The following is a 24,296-nucleotide window of genomic DNA, read 5'->3' on the forward strand; positions in this document are numbered from 1 at the left end:
TAATTCTCAGTGAACCAAGAAAAGATTCAGTGGCGCGGACCAAAGGTTAACTGAAGTAGCGGGAGTAACCAGTTCTATTTTTGGCGATGCCCTGAGCCAACAAATTACCTTGGGCAAGTTGCTTTTTTGTGCTCCCAGTGTCCTTGTCCATCAAACTGAGGTTGCATCACCATGAAGGCAGACGCCACAGTGTTTGCAAAACTCCCATTAGTTCTGGGACCAAAGTGGACCACGTTACAGAGGAAGGACCAGACAAGAGCAAAGATAAGTGCAGATGGTCCTCAGGCAACTCTGCCATAGGGAGGAGAGGGACTGTTCTCACTGCCTGCGGGGAATCAGCTTATACCTTGGCCTAACTACAAGAACCTTTATTATGACTGATGATAGCACAGCCCAGCCCTTTATAAACAAACATGGAGCTGTTAAGCTTGAATTAGCAAATGCACCAGAGTGACTGCACTCTTTGTCCAGTATTGCCTTTGCTGGCTCTATATTTACTAGCAATTTACTCGAGCGGAGTCCCAGGGTTCTCACTTTCCGAGGCACCAAGAGAAGAGTGGCCCAAGAAGCTCCAGGACATATTAACACGGTACAGAATTGCTCGCCTGGGGTGAATTTTAGCAGTGGCTGGCTAGGCCAGGAAAGACTGGAAAGTCTTTGCAGGTATCAGTTGTTCCAATCACTGGCTCGTGACTGATGTTACTGAATTTTCATGCCATGAAAATTGCAACCAGCATGAGTTATGTATACTGGGGGGGGGGGGAACTTTAAATACATGTCTTAGTCCTCCATTTGTTGGCTACAGGGAGGAGAGAGGCAAGTGAAGAAAAGTATAATAGTATTTACTGTCTGCATAGACATTTTCCATCTCTGGGACGTCAAAGGGAATAAAGGCCAGTTCTCATCTGATGCCAATCAACATAGCTCTGCAGAAGCAGCCATGCGCTGTGGTGTGCTTCCTGCCAAGATCAACATCCAAAGCAAAGCTGTGTATTTTACAGTAAAGGAGCAGATAAGCAAGCATAGTGCCTTGGTGTTTGGCTCTGTAAAGCAGACCTAACAATTGAAATGCATTGTCTAAATGATCAGCCCAGGTTAGAGTGTTAATATAGATTATCCAAATAAAATAAAATACTAGTACAAAGTTATAATTTTAGCTTGACACAGGTTTGAAGAGCTGTCACATCTGCTGCCCTTAGAAAAGGCAGGTCACAAAGTGTGAGAGCTGGGGAAGAGTTCTTGGTTACAGAGTCTGACTGCAGACCAAGCTTCCAGAAGATACCGGGCAAATGTGGAGTATTCAAGAAATGCTAAAAAACCTTCCCCTTTGAAGATGCCTTTCCATTATAGAGTCACTCTTAACAATAAAAGTTTGACATTACCTTTAAATTGTGCTTGTGACGCAAGATTGTGGGAGAGGGGGAGACGGCTGCAAGTTAAACAGCCTCGAGCTCTGTCAATGACACAGGCTTGACCTCAAAGGGAGGACCAAAAACTCCACAGAATCCATTTTATTCCTGTTGGTAAATTTTATGGTGAGGATAGCCAGATACTGCAGCGAGTTGAAAATGCAGATACATGCATGATTTCAGTATAACCTCCAGCTAATGGTTGTCTTGGATGACTTGCAGTAGGACGGCAGCATCTTCGTTGTCTATGCCTGGGACATTACAGCTTGTTGGCTACTGCTATATAAGTCACCTTCTCCTGAGTGTAGACACACTCCTGGAGGTATTTAAAAAACATATAGACGTAGCACTTAGGGACATGGTTTAGTCGTGGAGTTGGTAGTGTTAGGTTAACGGTTGGACTTGATGATCTTAAGGGTCTTTTCCAACCTAAATGATTCTACGATTCCTTCATGTTTCCATCCTGCCTTGACATTTGTGGGTATTTAACATGCTGCAGCAGAAGACTAAGGTGAAGGATGATGCCATTGAGGATGGGGGCATCCCTCACAAGACAGGAGCAGTAGAATAAGTGCCTCGACAAAAGGCCCAGGATAAGTGAAGTTTGAGGCCATGGTACTTTAGGCTTGTGCCTGTCAAATCACCTGACTGTGGTTAGAAACGCTGGTGCACAGACAGCACACTTCTTCCTGACAGGGGTTTGTCGGTGAGGCCGGCTGCTGCCGAGAGCTGCGTTCTTCATCTTGGCCACAGGTTTCCTGTGACCTACAGAACATCACTCTGCTTTCTGGTGAAACAGGAAAGAACTTGCAAATGGAATTTCTTCTATCTATCTCAAGCAAAGAATCATCTCTTCGTACAGTTGTGGACACAGACAGAAAGTGGAAATAAGTCTCTTCTTCCACTTAATCATTCCCCATATGGAACAAGTCATATCTGTCCACCTAAATGACCCAAGACAGTTTACACAATTTTTCAGTTTTATCACCCTTCCCGTCCAGCCCTGGCATTGGGTCTGTAAGCTATTCTGGGCTAGCATTCCTCTGATAACGCTCACAAATTTCCAACTGCAGAGTCACTGAGAGCAAGTGACTCAACCCGAGATGTAGTTGCACCTCAGGACATTGACTTGAAAGATAACGGGGTGAGGGGGGGCAATAGTAGTTCAGAAATTCCCACATGAAGCACAACAAGAAGAGAATGAATGCACTGAGAAAATATGCTGGTAAACACGCAGTCACAAGGAAGGAAGGGACACAGAAGAGTCTGTTTATAGCATAGTCATTTCCAGACCTAAACAGGTCATGTTATTTTTCCCACCAAGGACTTGCAGCATCTTTCTGGTCATATGAAAGGGTCTACAGCAAATAGGTGTAGGTGTCTCTGGGGAAAAAAAAAAACAAAACAAAACACAAAAACCAACCCCAAAACCAAAAAAATCCCCCACACAGTAAAAAAAAAAAAGACACACACACACACTAAAATTCCACACCAAATTAAGTTCTAGATTCATATCTGACTCAGCTTCCACAAATCAACATAGCTTCACCAAGGCCAAGGAGTCTTCACCAGAACACACCAGCCGATAACTGACCTTTGTCTGCCTCAGCCTGTAATAACATGACTCTTCTGCAGTTTTGTTCTCATAAATAAAACTGGAGCAAACAGTATTTGCCCTGTCATAGGCACAAACACTTCTTTTATATTTTTAGTACTTGTCAAAACCTACACACTAGTGGATTTTGAAACAACGCAGTATAGGCAAAGGCTGTCTGTTGTCGTACACAACATGCAAAGTATTAGTATTTGGCATACGCATTTATAAAGTGTGAAGAGCTGCGGAGAATTAGAATTTCTAGCCTATATAATAATTTAGTTTGATGCTAGGTATCACCTCTCTTCGGAGGTCTTGCCTATATCCTCTGAACAGTAAAGCTAAAACCAAATTGCAATGCTATTTATGTTCGCAGGCAATTCCACTTTTGAAAGAGAATTTGGTGGAAAGCCATTTGCTCCAAAATGAGACGCATACAGAAGTTACATGTAGAAGAGTTGTTTCCAGCAGCTCACAAAAAAGCCCAATTGCATCTCTGGAACTTCAATAAACAAAAGAATTACATCTTTTCTCTCACTGCTGTAGGACGAGAACAGCGGGCTTGCTTCCCCATTCCCAAGCCAAGGGACTTTGTTGCAATGGTGTCACAATGTTTGCCAGGCAGATCTACCCCAAAGCAGAACAAGGCTGTGCCCTGTCTGTCTGCCCCTTGAAACTGTGTTATAACCAGGAAAGGGATGAATGTGTAACCAGAGTAAGAGACAGCAACACGGACACATGCTCTATCCCTTGATTACACAGAGTCCAGGTACCATTCTGTGTGCTGTGAGACAATACAAGCAGAGGAGTTGCTGATGATGGTTGACAGTAGTTGGAGTGCGGTGCAAGACCTATGCACCTGTAATTCAGTCTGCAATGTTAGTAATCCGCAGGGCTACTTAATATTTTTCTGTGGTTTTTAAACATAAACTCACTGTAGTAAAAAAGTTACAGAACTTTAAAATGCTCACTTTAAACTTTAAAAAGTTTAAAAGAACTTTAAAAAGTCATGAGCATGTTGAACTTCCCCATACGAACAAGCTGAACCTTTCTGTTTAATATTCAAGTTCCAAACTTCTGTAAGACTTCAACTGTTTGTCCCAGTTCAGGATGGAAGAAGCGACCTGAAACACTGAGAACATTCACAAGGTAGGCAGATAGAAAGTGGTTGTCCTCTCACAATCTGGTTTTCAGAATAATTCTGCCCCAGCTTACCTGGTCAGCATGCGAGTTACGCTATATCCAGCCGTGTGATCTTTGTCCTGTTGCTCATCCATCCCACAGGACAGCCAGCTATGCCCATACAGCCACTGCAGCTCGATTCCCAACAGTGATTTTTTTGTAGAAGAAAATTGTCCCTCATCCGATGGCTTGAGGAAATCATGCTATAGCAGTTGAAGTAGTTATTGCCTCTCATTGCTCCCCCTTTACCTTAGCTGCTGCAGTTCACAGTGTCACAGCTCAGACTCACTTTGCTGCTGGTTGAGGCTACAAAGCCAGGTTTTGCATGGAGGTGGCCAAAGCAAAAGCACGCATACCTTTCTCTTGGCACCGCTGGGCAGATGATGGCTTTTGGCAGGGAGCTGGAAGGGAAGGGTGAGGACAGACGTGGCAGGTCACTACAGCCTGTCCATCAAAACCTTAAAGACTCAGCTACAGGTCCCTTAAATACAGCTGAAGCTGTTTGCCGCAATCCTGCTTCCAGCAGGCCACTGGTACAGAACCCCAACAGCTCTTCCCACCTACCTGAGTGCAGAATCAGGCATCGTAAACAGCCGATCGCACCGCTGTCAGATCCAGCAGATGAGGAGTGAAGTTCTCATCCCAAGCCACACCTGCTGATTATCAGCCCTGTTGATTTGCCAATGCAAAAATGTTTGCTAACTCATGGCAGGCAAAAAGCAACTGATAGAGCTTAAATCACGTGAATAGCTTGTCTAAATTAGGGTCGTTGATTTTGCCTGATAGTAATTTCAGTGATCATTTCTCGCCTTCACGGCTGGTAACATTCACCTCCAAAATGCACGAGAAGGTGGTGTGAATTTAGGGCAGTAATCTTTCCATCAGCATATCTATGCCTAGGAGGCAAACAGCCTTAGTGTAAGCCACAGAAGGAGGTGGTTTGAGCTAGTGACTGACTGCATGGCTGCACACTGGGCAGTGGTCACACATGCTGCTCTTCCAGGAGAGATGTGGGAAAAATAACCCTACCTAGTAAGAGGCAACAAACTGATGAAGGTGTAACATCTTCAACCAGAAGTTGCCTGTTGCTAATATCAACTAGAAAAAAGAACCCCAAAACAGGATGTTTTTGCCAGCATAGCTGCATTCACACAGTGCATTTTTGGAAGCAGTGGTTGTAACAGCTTGGAGGTAAGGGTTTTGTGTTTGGGGTTTCTTTTTCTGCACTCCCAGAGAACATTGCTGCACTGACTAAATGTGGAAATATAAACTAGATCCTCCTGGGCCTTAGCCCTAGCAGGTTTCATTGATGATCTCCAGGAACCTCCTGGATTGCTTGTGCCCTGCTGTGCTATCCCTCCAACAGCTCTCAGGACAGTTGAACTCCCCCATGAGGACCAGGACCTGCAAACACAAGGCTCACCCATCCCCAGATGAGCTCCTTCCTGAAGAGCCTGTATCCCCCCATTGCAGCACGCTGGTCATGGGAGCCATCCCACCACATCTCCATGATCCCAACCAGATGCAAGCCCTGTAGCTGCACGCAGGTCTTCACCTCCTCACGTTTATTCCCCGTGCTGCCGGCATGACTGCACAGGCACTTCAGAGAGGCACCCCAGCACGTTGACTTCCTAGAAATGGTTTTGGGGATTTCCCTGTGACGGTGCCTTATAAGCACTTCTTTGCTCACATGCAAGTGCTGAAGGAGACACCGCTTAAGCTGGTTTGTTGATTTTGTGATCCCTTCCCGTCACATCATCCAGGCCCTTTGCTTGTTGACCCTGTCCGTCACTCCCTCCCAGGCTGCTGGTTACTGTCCCTCCCCGTTGTTTGTAGTGCTTGTGGTTATCTGGGAAACGGGGAGACTCATTTAAACTCACCGCACTAGAAAAGTAGTTCTGCATTGTACAGAAATTCCATTGAAACCTTACGCCAGGGCTATTCAGTCATTGAGAGTTTAATTACACAGATGTTGCCTCCATACAAAAGCTGTGTTGATATAAGCTATATTGATTTAGTTGTATCAATATGACTGTCTTTTATTACATGCAAGTTGTGGATACATCCTCCTCTAGCTTCTGTGAGCTGGGAAGGGTATGCAGGGAGTGGCACGCAAACACCCACATACACTGTTTTTTCCATGACTGTACCCAGTGTTTTTTTCAGAATTTCCAGACAGCTACAGCCAAGCCAAACAGATAACACTCCAGATAAATGCTTAGTCCTTTAATTCTCCTGAAAGGAAATTTCCAGGGTGGGGGGAAGAGAGCATTTGGGTTTCTAGCTGTGCTAAAAACTTGTTAGGGGGAAGACACGAGCTTGAGAGGAGTAACCTCTTCAAAGTCCACATCCTCAAAACAGCAAGCCGGGAAGCCTTTGCCGGGGACTGTTGCGATACTTGCTGCCACCCAAGGGAGACAGAAGAAAGGGCAAGGGAAGGGCTGAACGCCCTTTCTTCATTCTCCCATCTTCAGCACTCACCTGTTTGCTTTCAGGCTGGGTAAGGCTGGAGGGAAAGCAGAGCTCTGGTATGCTGTCAGGACAGGACAGAGCATCCTGTAACACTGCAGCAGCGACAGCCTGGATTTCACTTTCCTGCTGAAGGAAAGAGGAGGATCCCAGTGGTGGAGGGGGCAGAGGAGGATCAGATCAGATCAGAGGAGGATCAGATCAGGCAGAGGAGGATCAGAGGAGGATCAGAGGATCGTGGGCAGAGGAGGATCCCGGTGCTACGATGCCACTGGGAAATTCCAGCATGGCCTTGGCACAGCCACACGCAACAGATTTATCTTCTTAAGCCCAGCCAAAAGCACCGAAGAGGGTTGTTGTCTGACCAGCAGCAAATTCAGAAATGTATGATGCAGAAGAGAACACTCCTGGGGCCGAGGTCGGAGCAGGCTCTCACCCAGGATTATCGGTACGCTGCAGGGCTCGAGGGACACGGCAGCTCCACGCAGGAAAAGCCATCGCTTCTGTTTGTTTCAGTACCCCTGAAGAAGTTTCCTCAGGAGCAGCGGGTATGGAGATTTACTCTGTTCTCAAGTGCTTCTCTGGAGCAACTACCTGCTTACAAAAACAGAACCTGTGCCATCTGCATGACAATTTAAAATAATTGTTAAGTTAAATTTTATTGCTGATATATTAAAAGAAGATCCGTTATCGCAGTTTAGACAATCTTCTTAGCTTGCATGGGATGATGCTGCTTATACCTTGGTAGAATGGACACAGAGAGCCACCAGTTCAGGCTCCTTATATTGTGCACCAGATGCTCTGGGATCACTCAGCAGTAAAATACAGCACGGACAGGGGGAACGTGACACAGAAAGCTTTCAGGTAGGAAAGTGCTTTGTGGATCGGTACCTGTATAAAAATAGGGATTCTCCCCATTAAAACTGGCTGAACACAAGTAATTTATTTTTTTTTAAGCAAAAAACCCCAAAGGCAATTTTTGGGGGTTTTAGCTTCATTTAAGGGAATAGCTTCATTTAAGGTTTCATTACCAGCAACCAAAACTACGGTATTTTTCACAGATAAACATGAAATTTCAAAGGATCCCACTACCCTTGCAGGGCATTTGCTTCCATCAAAAGACTAGTTTATGTCAAAATCTCCCTTTAGTGAAATCAAGTCAAACAGATCCTTTGAGCGGGATTGGATTTTAGCTGAATTCCAGTTTGCTTTGAGGAACGTGCCCTCCTGTGGGTATCTGTTACAGCTGCAGCAAACCTGCTCCTTTGCGAGCAGGCTTAGTTTCTTCTCTTTCTTTACCAGCACCTTTCTTAAATAAGGTTCCTTCCCCCAGACCAACCCTGATGCTGTAGAGGCTGAGAGGGATGAGATCTGGCTTATGCAACAGGTTGCAAGAAACAAGGAAAAATTAATTCCAGTGATCAGCTTGACAGACGAGGTGACAGACAGGTCCCTGATTAAAACTAACAGCCCTGTGATTACTCCCCAGGATCCCAGGAGGGAACTGGCTAACTTCCAAGGTTTGTAGGACTTTATCGAAGTTGTGTGCTGGGCATTATCAAGAATTTCAGGACATTGCTGGCAGGGTACAACAACACAGGGAACCTCTGCTTTGGGTTTCATACAATAATTGACACTTCAGAAAGAATAAGAGCACATCCGAATGTGTTTTACATTTCTTTTGCAGAGGTACAGATGCCGTGCAGTGGAGAGTCGTGCCGTAAAAACTAAAGTGATAATAGATCTGCAGAAACATGTTGCAGGTGATACTAAACTGGGAAGGACTTGCAGGCACTTCTGAAGGATTTCATTAAGCTGTTAGTAAATTTGAGTGATGACTCAAAATAAACATGATGCAATTCCATATGGCCAAATGCAAAGTACGGTGCTTGAGCAGGAATAAATGACCACAGTATTGCAGGATCAAAAATAACTATTTACGTAGCACTTCTGTAAGAAAGGCCTGGATTTTTCTTACGGAAAAAAACAGAGGGTTGTTTCATTTAGAAAACAAGAGATTGAGGGAAGAAATGAGAACAACCTTCAAACACATCAGCATGTGCTATTAAGAAAAATATATTAATCTGGTCTCCATTTCCCATGGTAAAGGTGGATATTTATGTGGATTAGATGACTTCTCAAAAACTATTCCATCTCTATTTTCTATTTTACTCTTTATTAAGCAATGACACCCTCACGTAAAAGTTGATCTTTTAAAATATCCTTGGCTTAAGGGTCTACAACTCATTAAAAGAGCGACCTGTTTTTCTTTGGAGCTTCTCAAAATCTTACCCAGCACGTCCTTGGTGCTCAGACACACAACTCTCTGAATTTTTCCAGTATAACTCTCGTAGTAAGCTATCGAAAGCAGGTATACTAACCCCGAATCTGCAGACCGACCAAATGCTAACCAGCAAGTCTGGTCTCTCTGATTTATATTGCCTCATTCAGTCAGTTTCTCTCTGTCTCTCCCTTTTCCAGTAACTCCTTTCCTGATATGTTAGGTAAGAAAACTAATAATCCTGCGGCGTTTGGAGCTCGCTGTGTTATTGGAGTCTCCATGGGTACAAATTCCACACACTTCCTTGGCTGAGGCTGGGACATACTTTTCAGAAAACGTTACAGAAAAATACATCATAAAAGCTTTTTATTGCATGTCAATAAGGTGATCCTTGAAATCTTGAACTGTCTGATGGGGATTTTTTGAAGCAATTGAAAAGCGCACATGATGATTCTGCTGGGCTTAACTGGGGAAAAAAAACAACAGAAACCCCACAAACAAAAGTATTCCATAAAGCTTTATAAAAAAATGCTGCTTTCCTTGGCAGCACCTGCCTTCAAAAACCATAGAGAAGAACTGAGACCGACCTAGAGCACGTATTGGTTTTCATTATGCAGCCCTTAGTGCCAGAATTAAAATAAACAGGAGAGGATGTGGGGAGCAGAGCACCTCCCTCTCCTGTGATTAAAGCAAGTGTCTCAGCCACCTCATATCTATCAGTCATTTTAAACTTACAAGAAATGCCAGGATATAGGCCTGGGTTAACTCTGTATGGATCAGGCCAGCTCCGAAGGAGTGAGGTTGATGTGTGTTGGTGGGAGATGTAATTACCCGCAATAAGAGGAAGGACACAGCCCCGCTTGTTTTTACAGCTATCCCTCCATTCATAATCTCTTCTTGAGGAGCAAAACTGTGTTTGATCTTAACCACAAAGCCATGACCAGGTTCATCATCATCATTATACTATCAAGACCCTTTGGTTGCAAAGAGAAACCTCTTGGAATTTGAACAACGGAACCGTCTTAACTTTCAAATATGTTTAAATTTGTCACCTATTACATATGCAAGGTGAAAAAGAGAAAAATCACATTAAGAGCAGTGTCAGTGTTTCCTTCACCATCTCTTTCTTAGGGACAGACATAAGACTCAGCCTGCATGAAATGCCAGAAAACAAGAGAATTTGGCTGTTCTTTGCAAAAAAGACCAGGACAAGATGGCTCAGCATGAGCTGGGGTTCTTGCAACTACTTAATATTAATTTCCAAGGGAGTTGCTTTAACTATCTGGAAAGGTTTGTACATGCTGATTTGTTTTTATAGGAATCTGTATCCAGAGGAGCATCCCAACCCTGCAGGGGCAGAATTTGTGACACCCACTACAAAAACCCTGTTTTTTCCCCCAAAATGAAGGAATAAAGGCCATCCTTATGGACAGATTTTAGTCTGCATGCATTCAGGACACCTGCCGCTGCCTTGCTGGCGAGGCCAGGCAGTCATGTCCAGACTGGAGATGTAAGCCTAAGGCTACAAATCCCCTTCTTCACACAGCACAATCTTTTGAGTCTCTCCTGGTCACTCAGGGAAGGGATTTCAAGGAAACTCCACCTGAAATCTGCTGAGTTTCCAGCCTGAACCGCTTCCAGGAGGGCAGAGGCTGTCCGTGCTGGTTAACACCGATTCTCACCGCAAGCGATGTTCATTTAAGGGGAGAAAGCGTAGAGCCGATGTAGCCGCTGCTTTTGCAGTTCTCTGTGTCCAGACACTATAGTTTAGGCTTCATTTTCTCTCCACCGCCAACATAAAAACGTCAGTTACATCTTCCCACCCGTCAGCAGGTGCTATGTGGGTTTTCCCCGGTGCCGTATCCCAAAGCCTTATCATGCTGCACGTGTGCAAATATATATATCAGCGGGGTGGCCGGATTCTGCACATTTTCTGGCTGGGCGTGGGTGCTGGGAGCCGTTCCCGAGTTGCCGGCAGCTGGCAGATGTCTCCTCCGGACTCGCTCCGGCTCTGCGTGGAGCTCACCAGAAAACACGCTCGCTGCTGCAGCCGTTGGGGTTCGAGCCCAGCATTTTGTGGACTTAGCTCGTTCTTTAAAACCTGTGACGGACGCTCCATCAGGAAGCATTTGCTGTTAGACGGATAATTTTGTGGCATGGGATGCTGCTGCTGCTTGTGTCCATATCCATGGCATCCCCTGACCAAACTCCGAGCGCTGCCGGTGCCTCGTTTCACCCGTGCCGGGGCGGGAAGCGGGAGCGTGTACCTGTGCGTAAGGGTGCTGCCCAGCCATTCACTTCTATTTCTAAAATTTGCACGGAACCAGGACCCCTGACCCCTGTTTCTCCAGCAGCTCCCCTCCCCCCCCCTTGTTGGTTGTGACTTCACAGCCGGTCGCTATGGAAACGGTTTGATGTCATGGGGAACTGGGAGCTCAGGTAGGCAGAAACCAGCGGCAACTCGGAGAAACCACGAGCTCGCCCGTGCGCGGACCGGATTTGTGCCGTTGCCCAGGAGCCAACGGGGACTTTTTAATATTTAATATTAAGTATTAATATTTAATGGTGGAAAAATTAACTTTTTTTTTTCCAGTATCAAAGCGCGGCGCTCGCAGGATCGCTGCTTTGTGCCCATCCGCGCCCCGTGCCACGCACCCGGCCAACCTCCTCCCCGCGTCCCTCCCACGGCCGCCCCACGCCCACCCGTGCCCGGGGCGGGCCCGCACCGTCCCACGGCGGCCCCGCGCCCCCCTCCCCGCCCCGCGCTGAAGCGCCAAAGCGCGCGCCAACTCTCCGCCCCGCCCCCTCCCCGCCGCCATTGGCCCATCCCCGCCGCGTCCCGCCCCTCCACCGACAGACAGCCGTCGCGCCAACCGCCGGCGGCGCCCCGCGGCGGGGTGGGCGGGGCCGGGCGGTGACGTGAGGGGAGAGGGTAGCAACAGTTGCCTCGAGACCCGGCGCCAGGCGCCATAGTGACCGTAGCCCTGGAGACTGTTACTTGCCAACGGGAGCAACGCGCGGCCCCGGCGGCCGGAGCCCAGCGCAGCCCGCGGCGCCCGGCGGGGAGGGCAGGTGAGCGGGGGCGCGGCGCCCCGCCGGGAGGGGGGGGCAGCGGGCCCGGCCGCGGGGGTCCCGCCCGCTGAGGGGTCCCGCCCGCTGAGGGGGCCCGCGGCGGGGTGGATGGGGGGGGGGGGCGCGAAGCGCTTCGCGGCCTCCGCGGGGGTCGGGGGGCGGCAGCGGACGCGGGGACCCCCCCCGGCCCGGCCCGGCCCTCCGCCCCGTCCCGGCCGCAAGCTTCGCGCCTCGAAACGTTTCCCCGGGAACCGCCGCCCCTCGGTGCCGCCCGGGGCTGAGGGCGCTCCCCGCGCCGCCCCCGGAAAGTTGGGAGCGGCGTCGCGCCCGGGCGGAGCGGGGGAGGCGACACCAGCCCCCCCCCGGTGCCGCTGCCCGGCGGCACCGCCCGGAGCGCGGCCGTCCCCGCTCCGCGCCCTGCCCGGGGAACGGGCATCCACACCGCCCTCTCGCCTCCGGCGTGGCGGTGCCGGTGGCGGCCCCGGCGGGGGGACCGCATGCCTCCGGCGGTAACCAACTTCTCCCCGGCTCGTTTTTTTTTTTTCCTTTAACTCCCTGCTCTGAGCATCAGGTTTGGTTCGGAACAAACCTCGGCGGCTACGGACCCCGGCGGGCTCCGTCCCCGCGCCTCCCGCGGCGGTGTGAGCTTGGCAGGTGCCTGGGGAGAGTTGGGAAGAGGGGACAGAGGCCAGCCAGCCCCTCTGCCTTCTTGTGAAGAAGCTCGCATACCTCTTGTGTCGTCTCCGTTTTCCCCGGGGCACTCCTCCTAGTCTTACTGGGGGTGGGGGGTTGAATCCAACTCCAGCTCAGCCCTTTAGATTGCCCGAGCTCTGAAATCCCAGCACTTGCTTTCTAGTTGGTCTTAGGAACGAGTGAAAATTGCAATAAGACCTATTTTTAAGCATCTGCCGTCTATTCTTGACTTGGTTTCTCCTGTTTGTTTTGAATAAAGTATGTTGTGAAACAAGATTCATCTCCTGTTAAAGCAGGATTTTGTGTATGTGCCTATTTCAAGCGTGAGTTCCTGCAGTCTGATAAAATCTTTCCATTCTTTGACTTAGATACTACTCTAAAGTCTTTTTTTGGTTTTGCTATTGAAAGAAGCAAATCTTACTAATTAAAGAGCAGAGTGGAATAAATAATAATTTTATTAAATCTACTTTATGTTTTTGCGCTTGGAATATCCTTAAACTGACCAGCTCGGCTTCAGATTCATTTGTTAGCCAAAGCTTTTTTTTATCTGTTTCTGCCCCAACTTTTCAAGTCTCCATCTCTGTTACAAATCATTTGAGAATAGAGAGTAATTATTGCTGGCTTAAAAAAAGAAAAAAAAAAAGTCTCAAAATATAAACCTTTAGCTCCCAAAGGCTGGGGTTCCTTCTTTGCCTGTGCTGTTTGACTTTCTGCGTGAGTTTGCTTCAGTCAGATTAAGATGAATTCAGTCTTATCTCAGGTTTTATTTTAAAGTTCCACATCTAGCGGAAGGCAGTCAATATGGAAGGGAAGGTATCTCGGAAGGCCCTCTCATGGTTACCTATTTCAAGATGTGTTGAATCAGCCGCCAAAGGTATCTTTCTCTGTTGAGGGAGTCTAGGATGAGGAAAATTTGATGGCTGAAGTCAGGTGAGGAAAAAAACCACACTTGTAGGACCAAATTGTGGGTGTTGGATATCCGACGTCAGGACTGGGATGCGGTGGCTCCGACAGTGACACTTACTGTTTCATTTTGAAAAGTCTTAGTTCGTATTTTAAAAAAACCAACACATCCAACTGGTTCTTTACCTCTCAATATTGCTGTCCCAAGGGACATGGAATTCATTGGAGTTTTGTGAGATGTTTTGCATTTGCCTTTCGCCGTACACAGATGTGGGCATGCTCCATTTTTTTGTTTTAAGCCTTTAGAGTCCCTGTTCTCAAAGCTGTTCCCGTACCGGTGAGGTTTAGACTCATCTTTTCAAACGGACTCTGGGTTCTCAGGTAACTGCAAGATCTTGGCCTTAAGGGTGAAGGCGCACACAAAAGCAAGCGAGGGATTGACAACTGGAATTTCTTTGTCCCCACTTGCTTTCTGCAAAACGGGAATGATCCCAATGCATTCGTGGATGGCGACAGAGCATCCGCTGCCACAGAGGAATGCAAGAGCCAGGTCTGTCAAGACATGGGACTCCCACAGACAGTCCCTGCTTTGCATTTCCCTGCTGTGCCATTTGCATCTCATGAATTCCTCTCATAGTACTGTGTCCCTGTCCTGGGGCCCTGCGTGCCAGCTCTGTTTGCTGTGGAAGGGTCTGAGCGAGTGCGAAATCTCAATGCTGCGCTACGGCAACCGGAGAGGGTGTAAGATGTGCAGGCAACTCGCTGGGTGCTGTTGCCGTGGCCCAGTGCAGCAAATTCTCCCTTAGCATCAGATCTGTCCTCTCAAAGAGCATTTTGTAGGCATATAACTTTATAGGTTTGGCATATAAATGGAGGCCCATCTTCATCAAGGGACTCGGCAGCATGTGTCCCATTGAGTCCCCTGCAGCAGGGGTGGGAGGGAGGGAAGGGGTTGCCCATCTCAAGACTTAAGGCTGAGTGTGGTCTAGAGAGAGCAGCTGTTAAATCATGTGTTATGTATGTGAAGTTACATTAAAGATATGCTTTCTGTATATTTTTGCATTTGTAAATCTGAAATGGTGATTTAAGGCCATAATTGTTGAAGACATGAGCAGCCAGTGCCACTGATGTTGTGTGTCCTGGCTATCTGTTGGGGTAAATTCTCCAATTGAGTGTATTCATTGCCATTAAAAATCACCTCTGTACTTGTTACCCTCTCTGTGACAACTTCTTCAGGGCTGCCATAAATGTAAAGCCTCAGTCAGTGGTCAATAACTGTAGCTTTTCCTAGCTCGATCGCAGTAAAATAGAAGGCGCCAGTCATTGTCTTTAAATAGTCGCATGCTTGTAACACCTCAGAGCATTGACAGCTGTTACGTTTAATCACAACATGTTTTCGCTTTTAATGCAGGCCTGTAAACATAGCTGTTTTAACATATTCTAGCATATTTTCCTTGTTCAGTTTTAGTACTCTAGAGCTAAAAGCGTCCTGCGGCGTGCAGAGTCACAGCGCAGGGAGGGCAGTGCTGATTCAACAGGCGTATCTTACCACTCGGCTTCTCAGCCAAAGTTTCTGCTGGAGGCTGCCGAGTTATATTTAAACCAAGTTTTCCCCTCTTTCCCTCCCTCGAAACAAATGCCAGCGCAGTGAACGTCTGGACGCCCGCCAGCTGGAGCAAAGTGCTGCCCGGACCAGTGTGGCAGGGCTTGCCGTGGGTGCTGCAGAGAGGAGTGCCTAACCTCCCCCTGTGTCAGTGCATGCAGCTCGGTGATCCGGGATTATGTTTCTGATATTTGAAACGTATGCAAGGTTTCTTTCTGTAATCTGTGCTTTGAGACTTGGTATTTTGTCTTATTTGGACTGGCAGTTCTTTATTCCTGTGTTCAAACGCTCACAAATCCACCTTATTGTCTAAGAATGTGCTGGCTTTCTCATGTTAGGCTGTTTCTGCCTAAGTAGCATATGAACTAATTATGCCATAAATACATAAACAGACAACGTGACATTTCTTCAGCGCAAGCCATGTACCCATTAATACAAAGAGGAATCTTTTCATATGGGGCACTACCTACAGAAAATCACTTTTCTTAACATAGAAAGCATGGAGGCAATTACTGCAGTGCCCATCAGTACACAAACTGTTTCCAGTTAGGGGGGAAAGGAAAAAAGAAACCCACCACCTTCAGCTCTGGGTCATGTTTTTCTGAAAGATGGCTATGTTTGCATTTCACTCAGCTAAAACAGAAGGACTAGAAAAGTTTAAAACTTGTGTAATTCAGCTGACTTGTTAAAACAAGATTTAGTGATGTGTAGACATGTGATTTCATGTCAATGAATGCAAAAATCTTCCTCTTCCGATGATATTCTTACTTCTGACACTGGGGCGTTAAGCAGTATGGATCCAGCATTAAATTTACAGGGAGTATTTTAAGTTGCAACAGAAGCAAGAGTCCTCCCAAACAGAACTTTATAAACTGTTTTGTTTTGTTGATCTGGTATTACACAGGAGTTAAGAGCTGTAGAAATGCCAAATGAAGGCATTTGAAAAGTAATTTAAAGGCAATTGATAAGCTTGCTTGGTTTCCTAAATTAGATTTCTATTAAGAATTTCTTTTTCTGAGCTTAATAAATGCCAGAGAAGTCTCAGCATAGTACAAATGTGTCGTAGTGATGAAGCTTTGAAAGAGTTTAACAATTGAACTTCGCAGTTGCTTTCAAAGAAACGGGTCACAGAATGCTCTGCCAATGATGACTTTCTATAAAGCAAATGCAAAAAAAAATCAGATTCTTTGTTTTCTTGTCACAAATCAATACTCTGCTGAAGAAAATCCTCGGTGTCTCTAGCAAGAAGCTGACAGAAGAAATAATTGCATTGACTGCAGCGATATTCCTTGCTGCTGCATCATGTAGTTCACTGATGCATATTATTGTGGAGAGATGTGGAGACCGTCCAGTCTCCACAAATAATTTTTTTTCTGTTTGAGGTGGTTTTTCTCTGGCTTTATGTGCAGGAGTGTCTGAATGTGTATGAGGACAAATGAGAGCAGGTACCCGTGTGTATGCTATGATGAAGACCAGCAGTTTGAGACACGTCCCTGTCTTCTGTGGCAGAGTGATGTCATGCTCAGGCTTCTTCAGAGCATCTCTATTTTCCAGTCTCTAGTCCTTACAAAGAAAATGCAGAACACAACCAGAAACGAAGCGAAAGCAGGAGGCAAGAAAGTCGTCTGTGGATGGCACCATCTCCAAGATGCGTGTAGCAGCATCTCTCCATGGAGATCAGTACCTGCTCTTCAGGAGTTGTCCCGTCACACCTCTTGGGACAGCCCAAGCTGAGTTGACGAAAGCACTTTTCTGTTGCTTGCTGCATCTATGCCGTGAATTTTGCTACTGCAGCTACATGGTGCCGAAGGGGTGTGTTTCCTTTCTGCACCCTTGCCAGCTGATGCTGTTCTGCTGTGAGAAATTCACAGTGCGGGTCAGGGTTTCCAAAACGTTGCCTGCTCAGCTGCCCTCATAGGAAAGGACTTGGGTTGTACTGTGGTATGCAGCAGTAGCAAGCTCCAGGGTTTGGGGCAGGGAGCATGCAGGAGCAGCAGGAGACCTGCCTCCAGTCCTGCTGCCTCCTCTCTTAGCCACCAAGTGCCTTTTGGTGTTGTACACAGATGGAGATGTTTGTGTATGAAATTATATTTTCCCCATCCATTCTAGAGAAGAGGTTCATGGCTGGATTTACTTTTCTCCCATACAGCTTTGGAGTATGCATTTTGCCTTTCCCATCAGGAACTGAACCCATGCTTGTAGGCACCAGCAGACGTGTGCTGCAAACACGTGCACATCTCCTTGGCAGGCATGTTATGGACGGCTGAATTGTTGTGAAGTCCACATGGCATGAGTGAATCTGGGTGTGAGGGAAGATGGCTCTGCCTCCATAGCTGAGTTTTGTAAGTGCCCAACTCATTGGGAAGCGCTAGGATGAAATCAATGCTGAATCTATGCAGTGATGCACCAGTTATTCAGGAGTTTGTCTGGGATTATGTGGTTGGTGGTTCTTCGGGGTTAACGCAAGGCAGAGGGCCCCACTGAACTAAGCCCATAATTAAGGATGCTCCTTCTTTTGGAGATGTCACTAGCTAAGACTGACAAGAAACATCAGGGGAAGAAGAGAGAAAGGAAAGGGCATGGGTGGAATGATTATAAGCAAACAACCTAAGCATAATAAGCAATTTCCTTAGCTGCCACCTAGTTAGTCATAGTGAGACTCTTCTTTAGTATCAGCTTAAGATCCCATTGCCACCATGACAACCCTGGAACTATTCTGGATAATTTCTGGCTTAACACACAGCTGATCAAACATTCACCTTGTTTGGGGAATTATATTAGTTATTCTATTTCCTCTAATCTCTGGTGGAGGGTATCTAGGATGCTGGGAGTTCAGCAGGCTGTAGAAAAAGGAACCTCATGCTGACAGGTAATACCCCTACCTGTGCTAGATAAGGCAACATTTTAGAAGGAACCTAAATCTTCACATTTATGGGCATAATTGGGAGTGTAAAGAAAATTCTGATGTGGCATGTTCGTCCACAGATAGCCAGCTTTGGGTAGAGGGGTCACCTGTTTCGTATTCTTAGTTAGCAGTGTGTGTGTGTGAATGGTGGGGTACTGGCTGAGGAACTGTCTGATCTTAGTAAGACCATCGTGAAATCACAGAGCAACTGCCTGTAAAGATCCTGGTCTACCTTGAGTAGCAAATATACTGGGTTTTACGAGTCTTTGAGTTAGACTAGCCTGCCTTTGTGTAGCTGAGCAGGTAGACAGTGGGACGCTTTAGAAGGACTTTTTTTTTTTTTTCTAAAACAGTGCTACAGTGATTAGAGAAACCAGGGCACCGAGCATTTAATTGTTATTATTATCATGTATAGACATCCAGCAGCCCTACACTGCGATGCAGTGATGGCCTGAATACAGCACTGGTTGAAGTTATTCTACGCACTTGATTTGGAAAGGTTATTTACGGTGGGTGCCTATGTCTTCTAGAATGGCATAGTCCAGATGATCTGAGCATGTTGCATCTGATGATAGCTTTTGCACAAAGAATTGCCCATGTTTTGTTGCTCGCAGGACTGGATGCTGACATAGTGGAGCTATAATCAGCTCATATGAAAAGGCCTTTTTCTCTCTTTTCCCTACTTGGCTTTCTCTGAGATCTGAACCAGTGCTTGATGATGTGTGGGCTGGATTAGTGCTTCTTGTGCCTAGGATGGGTTCAGAGGGCTTTACTGGCTGGTAATGGACAATTTCACAATTAGACGATTTCTTAAGTGTCCTTTACTCGGTGTATAAACAAGGCTGGGGGACTGGTTAACCAGGCACAGGGACAGTAACTCCGAATGCAAATGGCATTCCTCTCCCCATCGCCTGATGGCCGTGGTGGCAGAGGGTTTCACCAGTGTCCGAGGACAGAACTGAGTTTCCACCTGGTCAAAGCAGGGCTTTGCTGAGAAGGGTGGAGAAGGCAGCCTGTCCTTACCAAGCGGGGTATCGCTGCCTCCCGCAAGTGAGCGTGCCTGTTCTTCACTGCTTAGCCAGACCTTTCCAGTCTGCTGCAACCGAGGCTACCGCTGGAGAAGGGAAGCACAAGGAGGCATCTGGAGATGTGTGTGATTAGGTGGACAAATGGCCCATCTCCATGCAGCTAGGGGAGGCTCATGGGAAATGAGGCTGACGGCCGGATTCTGCACAGAGCTGGATATTCCAGTTGGTTCAGCCAGATCTGGGGCCTTTCTGGCAAGCAGGCGGTAGTCTCATATTTTCTCTTACCCAGACTGTGTTTCTTGTTTGGGCTTTAAGGAGAATTTGTGCATAGCCTCTGATAAGACGAAGCTTGCAGAAAGCTGGGAGGAAGCAAGTTCTGAGATAAGACCAACCTCTCAGTGTGTTGTAGGTACTCTGCTCCTCAGTGTTGTCGCCTTGATGGTCTGTGCGAGGATATCTTTCTCCTTCTTTCTCCTCCCCCGAGCTGTCTTGGATGGTACAGTCAAAAAAACAACTTGAAATCTATCTCTGGGCTGTGAAATGTGGGGGTATATGTGAATAAGTGCACAGGGACTAGTTCTGTCTAATTTATCTTCAGTCCTTACATTTAAACAAAATATTTTATATGCTGTTTAACCCCCCACCCCCTTCCCACCAAAAGAAGATGAAATGCAGATCTTTTCAAATGTTCATTACCTTAAATGACCAATCATGGGAGGAAATTTTTCTTTAATAGGTACAGATAATAAGAGAAATAATGGCTTCTGGTCACCAAGCTAATCTTCAGAGCTTCCTTCTTCCTAGCAAATATTTATTCTTCTTAATATGATATATGCGCACCATTGTTCAGAAGACTTGCACCTGCCAGAAAAGTGAAATATCCCTCACCCAGGTCCTAAAACCCTTGAAGAAACTGGGGCTTGCCTGCAGGCTACCCATCCTCCACAGTTGTTTGAACTCATAATGCAGATTTTTCTGTATTAATTACCTTCCCCCAAACCATAAATACAAAATTCACCCTTCATGTTTTAGGCACCAGCTCTGTTGCATTGACCTGCTGAGGCTGACAACCTGCAGCACTCCGACTTGAGCTGGGCATTGCAAAAGCAAAGGCTGTTCCTACTCATGGCTTAGCCTAAAGATCTGCTGGTGTTGATGTTTTCCTTTAGGAATAGCATTTATTATGGTAGTTTCCATAAGATTGCTCCCAACACCGTGATCAGATAATATTCACCAGATAGGAGCCGCTGGCAGGCAAGAAGCACTTAGATGGTCAGAACTGCTGCTTGCTGTGCTAATAAATGGACTTACTTAAATTTCAGAGTATTGTCTTGTATGCTGCAACCGCTAGAGATAATTGTGTAAGGTAAGGAGTTGTAAGCCAGATAATTCATTTTTCAAATTATACCGGAGCAGCAAAAGTGCTTTTTGATTCTTACCACTGCTGTTTTCCACATTTTCATTCTTCTCAATCTAGATGCTGCTCAGAACTTAAAAATCTTTTAAAAAAACCAGCACCAAAACCAAACAAACAACCCAACTTGTTTTTAGATAAAAAATGCAGTCAACAGTTCTGTAACATTTAATAAACTATGTATTCCCGGAGGTTTACCTGGCTACTGAAATTTTGAGTCAGTGCATTATTTAATCTTTCTTGAGGTAGAGGCACTGAGTAGAAATAGCTTCTTTCAGTCTTATTAGCTAATATCAGTTTAAAACCATGAATGTTTGAGCTGTTACAGTGCCAGGAAGCCCCGACATACCCTGAGAATCGGTTATCCTGGGTGTGGTACAGCAGTGCGGTGGGGCCCAGTCTGTGCCCCAGCGTGTTCACAGTGGTTTCATGGGACAGGCAGAGCAGAGATTGTTTTATAGCAAAGCTGAGGGTTAATTATTTTGTGCTGGCAACGTGTTTTATCCGTCACAGAAACCTCCTCTGCAGTCCCCATCCAAGACATTCCAGTGTGGTGCCTCATCAGCTGCTGCTGCGTCATCTCGGTACTGTTGGGAAGGGCTGTCGCCACAGCCTTTCGTTACTAGGGAAGAGCCCGATGTGCCTTCAAATAAAAGATCTTTAGGCTATTTGGGATACATAACCCTTTTAGAGATCAACTTCACTGAAAGCAAACACCCTTCCGTGCCTTCACAGAGGAAGTGCATGACGTGCGAGCTATCATGTTGGTGCTTAATAAATAAGCTACAAACGCCTAATTTTTAGAGTTGATTTTTGGGAGTCAGTATTCTGATTCTTAACAGGGCGTGAGGACGGAGCATGCACAAGTATGGGCCAGGCAGTGCCTTTCTGTTTGTTCCACTGTATCTATTGTCAGGGTTCATTACAGCTGAGCTGGGTAGTGGAGTGCAGGGCAAGTCTCTCCTAAATACAAACGGTGGACCGGGTACTTTTCTGCATCTTTTTCATGGATGCAGTCACTCATAAAAACATGATCTGCCTTATTGAATTTTTAAGTCCCCTACTGTTGCCCTGTAGGGAAATTGCTTTGTCTTTAGCTCCACAGGTACCATGCAAGCTCTGTCTTCATCTCTCATTTGTAAAAAGCATTACTTCCTTGATGGGGACTGAAAGGAGATATTTTAATATCAAAACATCTGAGGGTGTGTCTGTCACAATGAAATCTCTCTGTGTCTTTATGCAGGCCCTGCGGCTATATCTGTATCTCTGTATGGGGAGATACATGTATATTTTATTTTTTTATATACACACACACATCTATATAAAAAATACCTGTATACGTACATATGTATACATTATGACAGAGTGTAGTTCCAAGAGTACACCATGCTGAAGGATGTTTATTCCACATTTCTGATGCACCTCCTTGCCTCTGGACCCAGTCCTCGCTGGGGTTTCCATGCCACCCTGTACTCTCCTGTGGGACTGTGCTCTGAGGCATAAGTTAGTCTCTGATCTAGCAAGTCCCATCTTTTTCTGATCCAGAATCCACATCTATTGGTACTTCTGAGTCCGTTTGGGAAACCCTCCTTTATTTGCTCTGTGCTTTCATTTCCATTTTCCATTAGGGAAAAATTCAATACCTGCCTTTTTTCCAGGAGCCAGAAAGTTGAGATGGGTAGACTTGTAAGGATTAATATTTGCAAAGTGCTTTGAAATCCTCAGGTGACTGCTGCTTTAATCACTGATCAAAATTACATATGCATTTTTTTGGATGGTGTCATTATTAAAGGTCTTTTCCAACCGAAATGATTCTAGGATTATCGCTGTGCTTCATGCCCTCTCAGAATACTGTGTGCAGAGACACTTGCCTTTACCCTCTGGACACTGAGAAGGGGGATGTGTGCTGCACGGCTCTGGCTGCTCTGTGTCCTCTTAAGAGAAGCACTCGATGCAGTTGCTGGCTTCTCTGTGCTCCCCTGGATGTGCATGGGAATGGTCCTCCAGGAGAAGCACCTACTCGGCAGATTTTCCTCCCCCAGTTTGCTCTCCCTTCTTCAGACAGCTGACAGTTTTGCAGGGTGCTAGCTGGTGAAGATGCAGAAACCATGCTCAGAGCCGGGCTTTGGTCCTGAAAAACTGAGAGAGGGAAAACAACCAACCAACCCCCGGAGAAATTATTTAATTAGAGAAATGCTTTTGGGGAAAAGAGTGATTAGGGGATTTGTTGACTGTTTTACAATCATTCTTCAGGCTGTTTTACAATTCAAGTGAACACACGTGTAGAGTGCTCTCAGAAAGTGAATTTTGGAGCAAAAATATTTGGGAAGATGAACTGTAGACGAGCTAAACTCTGTTGTTCCATGTTGCTCTGTTCACAGCACCCGATGAGAAACACAGGATAGTTTCAGTGACACTCCCTTTTGTTGCACATTTCAAGAGACAATTTATGTCGTGTATTGAATTTTTCCAGCTGTATTCTAACCTCATGTCCTTAAAACTCAAGCTTTTCTCTTAAATGCCACCAAATAACTAAATTAATACATCATACATTGCAATTCTTATTCATGTTCCCCGAAGAATTACTTAATACCTTGGTGATGAGTCTCTTCTTAGTCTATCAGTAAGGAATTTTTGTGATAGCTTTCATTTTGGCAGCTACTTGGTTGAATTTATATTCTGATGTTGGACAACAAAATGTTGCACAGTGAACATTTTGAATGCGTCTCCTGATTTCTAACTGCTTTCTTCATATATGAGGGTTGAATTACATGATTAGCCAGAACATTATGCAGTATTTCTGCTGGAGGAAAGTAAATTGTCTACAGATTAATTTCTACTTCACACTTCTGGCTTATAGCCATCCTAGGCTAATAGTGAATTGAAAGTTGGTAAGAACCGATAGCCTGTGGCCTCTGTGCAATAATTTTTATACCTTTTTCTCTATCAGGTTTATGAAAATTTTACTAATTTTCTTGCATCAGAAAGTTAAGGTAAGGGTTGAGCTACTGTCTGTTCCCTGGAAGTATGATTTTCCCCCAAATCAGCAGTAGCATCTGCTGATCAGTTAAAGAAGGTATGCAATAATACAGTTCAGTAATGTAAGAACAGAGGGTTTTAATTTTAAAAGTCTGCCCCTCTCTCCACCCCCTAGAAATCACACTCAGCTGGGTTCAGAAAGTTGACTGCGTTATTCCTTTGTGTGCTGAAAATCTATTTTGGAAGGTAAACTAATCTCTGTACTGATGCCATTTTATGAGTTTATAATAACAGTGGGTGTTTTCCCACTGCAGAAGCACAAACAACATTCTCCCTTGGACACACGTGTGCACACACTTGCGGAACTGGAAATCAAGGCTGCGAATGCAATTTTTTTCTTTTTTTTAATGTGAATGCTCAGCTGAACAATGTGCATTATTTCTACTGGAGTGCTTTTTGCCTGAGCAATGTAAGTGCAGATGCAGAGAAGATGATGGTGTTTTCTTTTTTCCCTCCATCTGCAGAAAGTAGAACTTCTCCGCGAAGAAAATTAATGTTGTACTTGATTTTTAAAAACTGCTGTTAATCTCTTGATTGTATGTACTCCTCTGACCTATACCACTGAACTAAACGCATTCACTCTTGATTTGCAACATGCTAAGCAGGAACAGAAACTGACCCTTCTGTTCTGGAAGATTGAACTGGAAATTCAGGATTAACAAAATATACTTTTTTGCCTTTGAAGCAGGCAGATGGGATCATTT

General features: G+C 45.8%; 1 protein-coding gene across 4 annotated transcripts in view; it reads left to right on the forward strand.

The window, feature by feature from the left end:
- The first annotated feature begins 11,888 nt into the window (after nt 1–11,888).
- The window catches only part of RFX2 (regulatory factor X2), a 60,488-nt gene continuing 48,080 nt past the window's right edge, over nt 11,889–24,296 (forward strand). For 2 of the 4 annotated variants that reach the window (XM_072845514.1, XM_072845518.1), the window contains exon 1: nt 11,889–12,007. The gene's annotated coding sequence lies outside the window, so the exon portion shown is untranslated. The remainder of the gene's footprint in view (nt 12,008–24,296) is intronic. The other 2 variants (XM_072845515.1, XM_072845523.1) reach the window with 2 other exon arrangements.

The sequence above is a fragment of the Ciconia boyciana genome, chromosome 24 (genome assembly GCF_034638445.1).
Source record: "Ciconia boyciana chromosome 24, ASM3463844v1, whole genome shotgun sequence".
NCBI lineage: Eukaryota > Metazoa > Chordata > Aves > Ciconiiformes > Ciconiidae > Ciconia > Ciconia boyciana.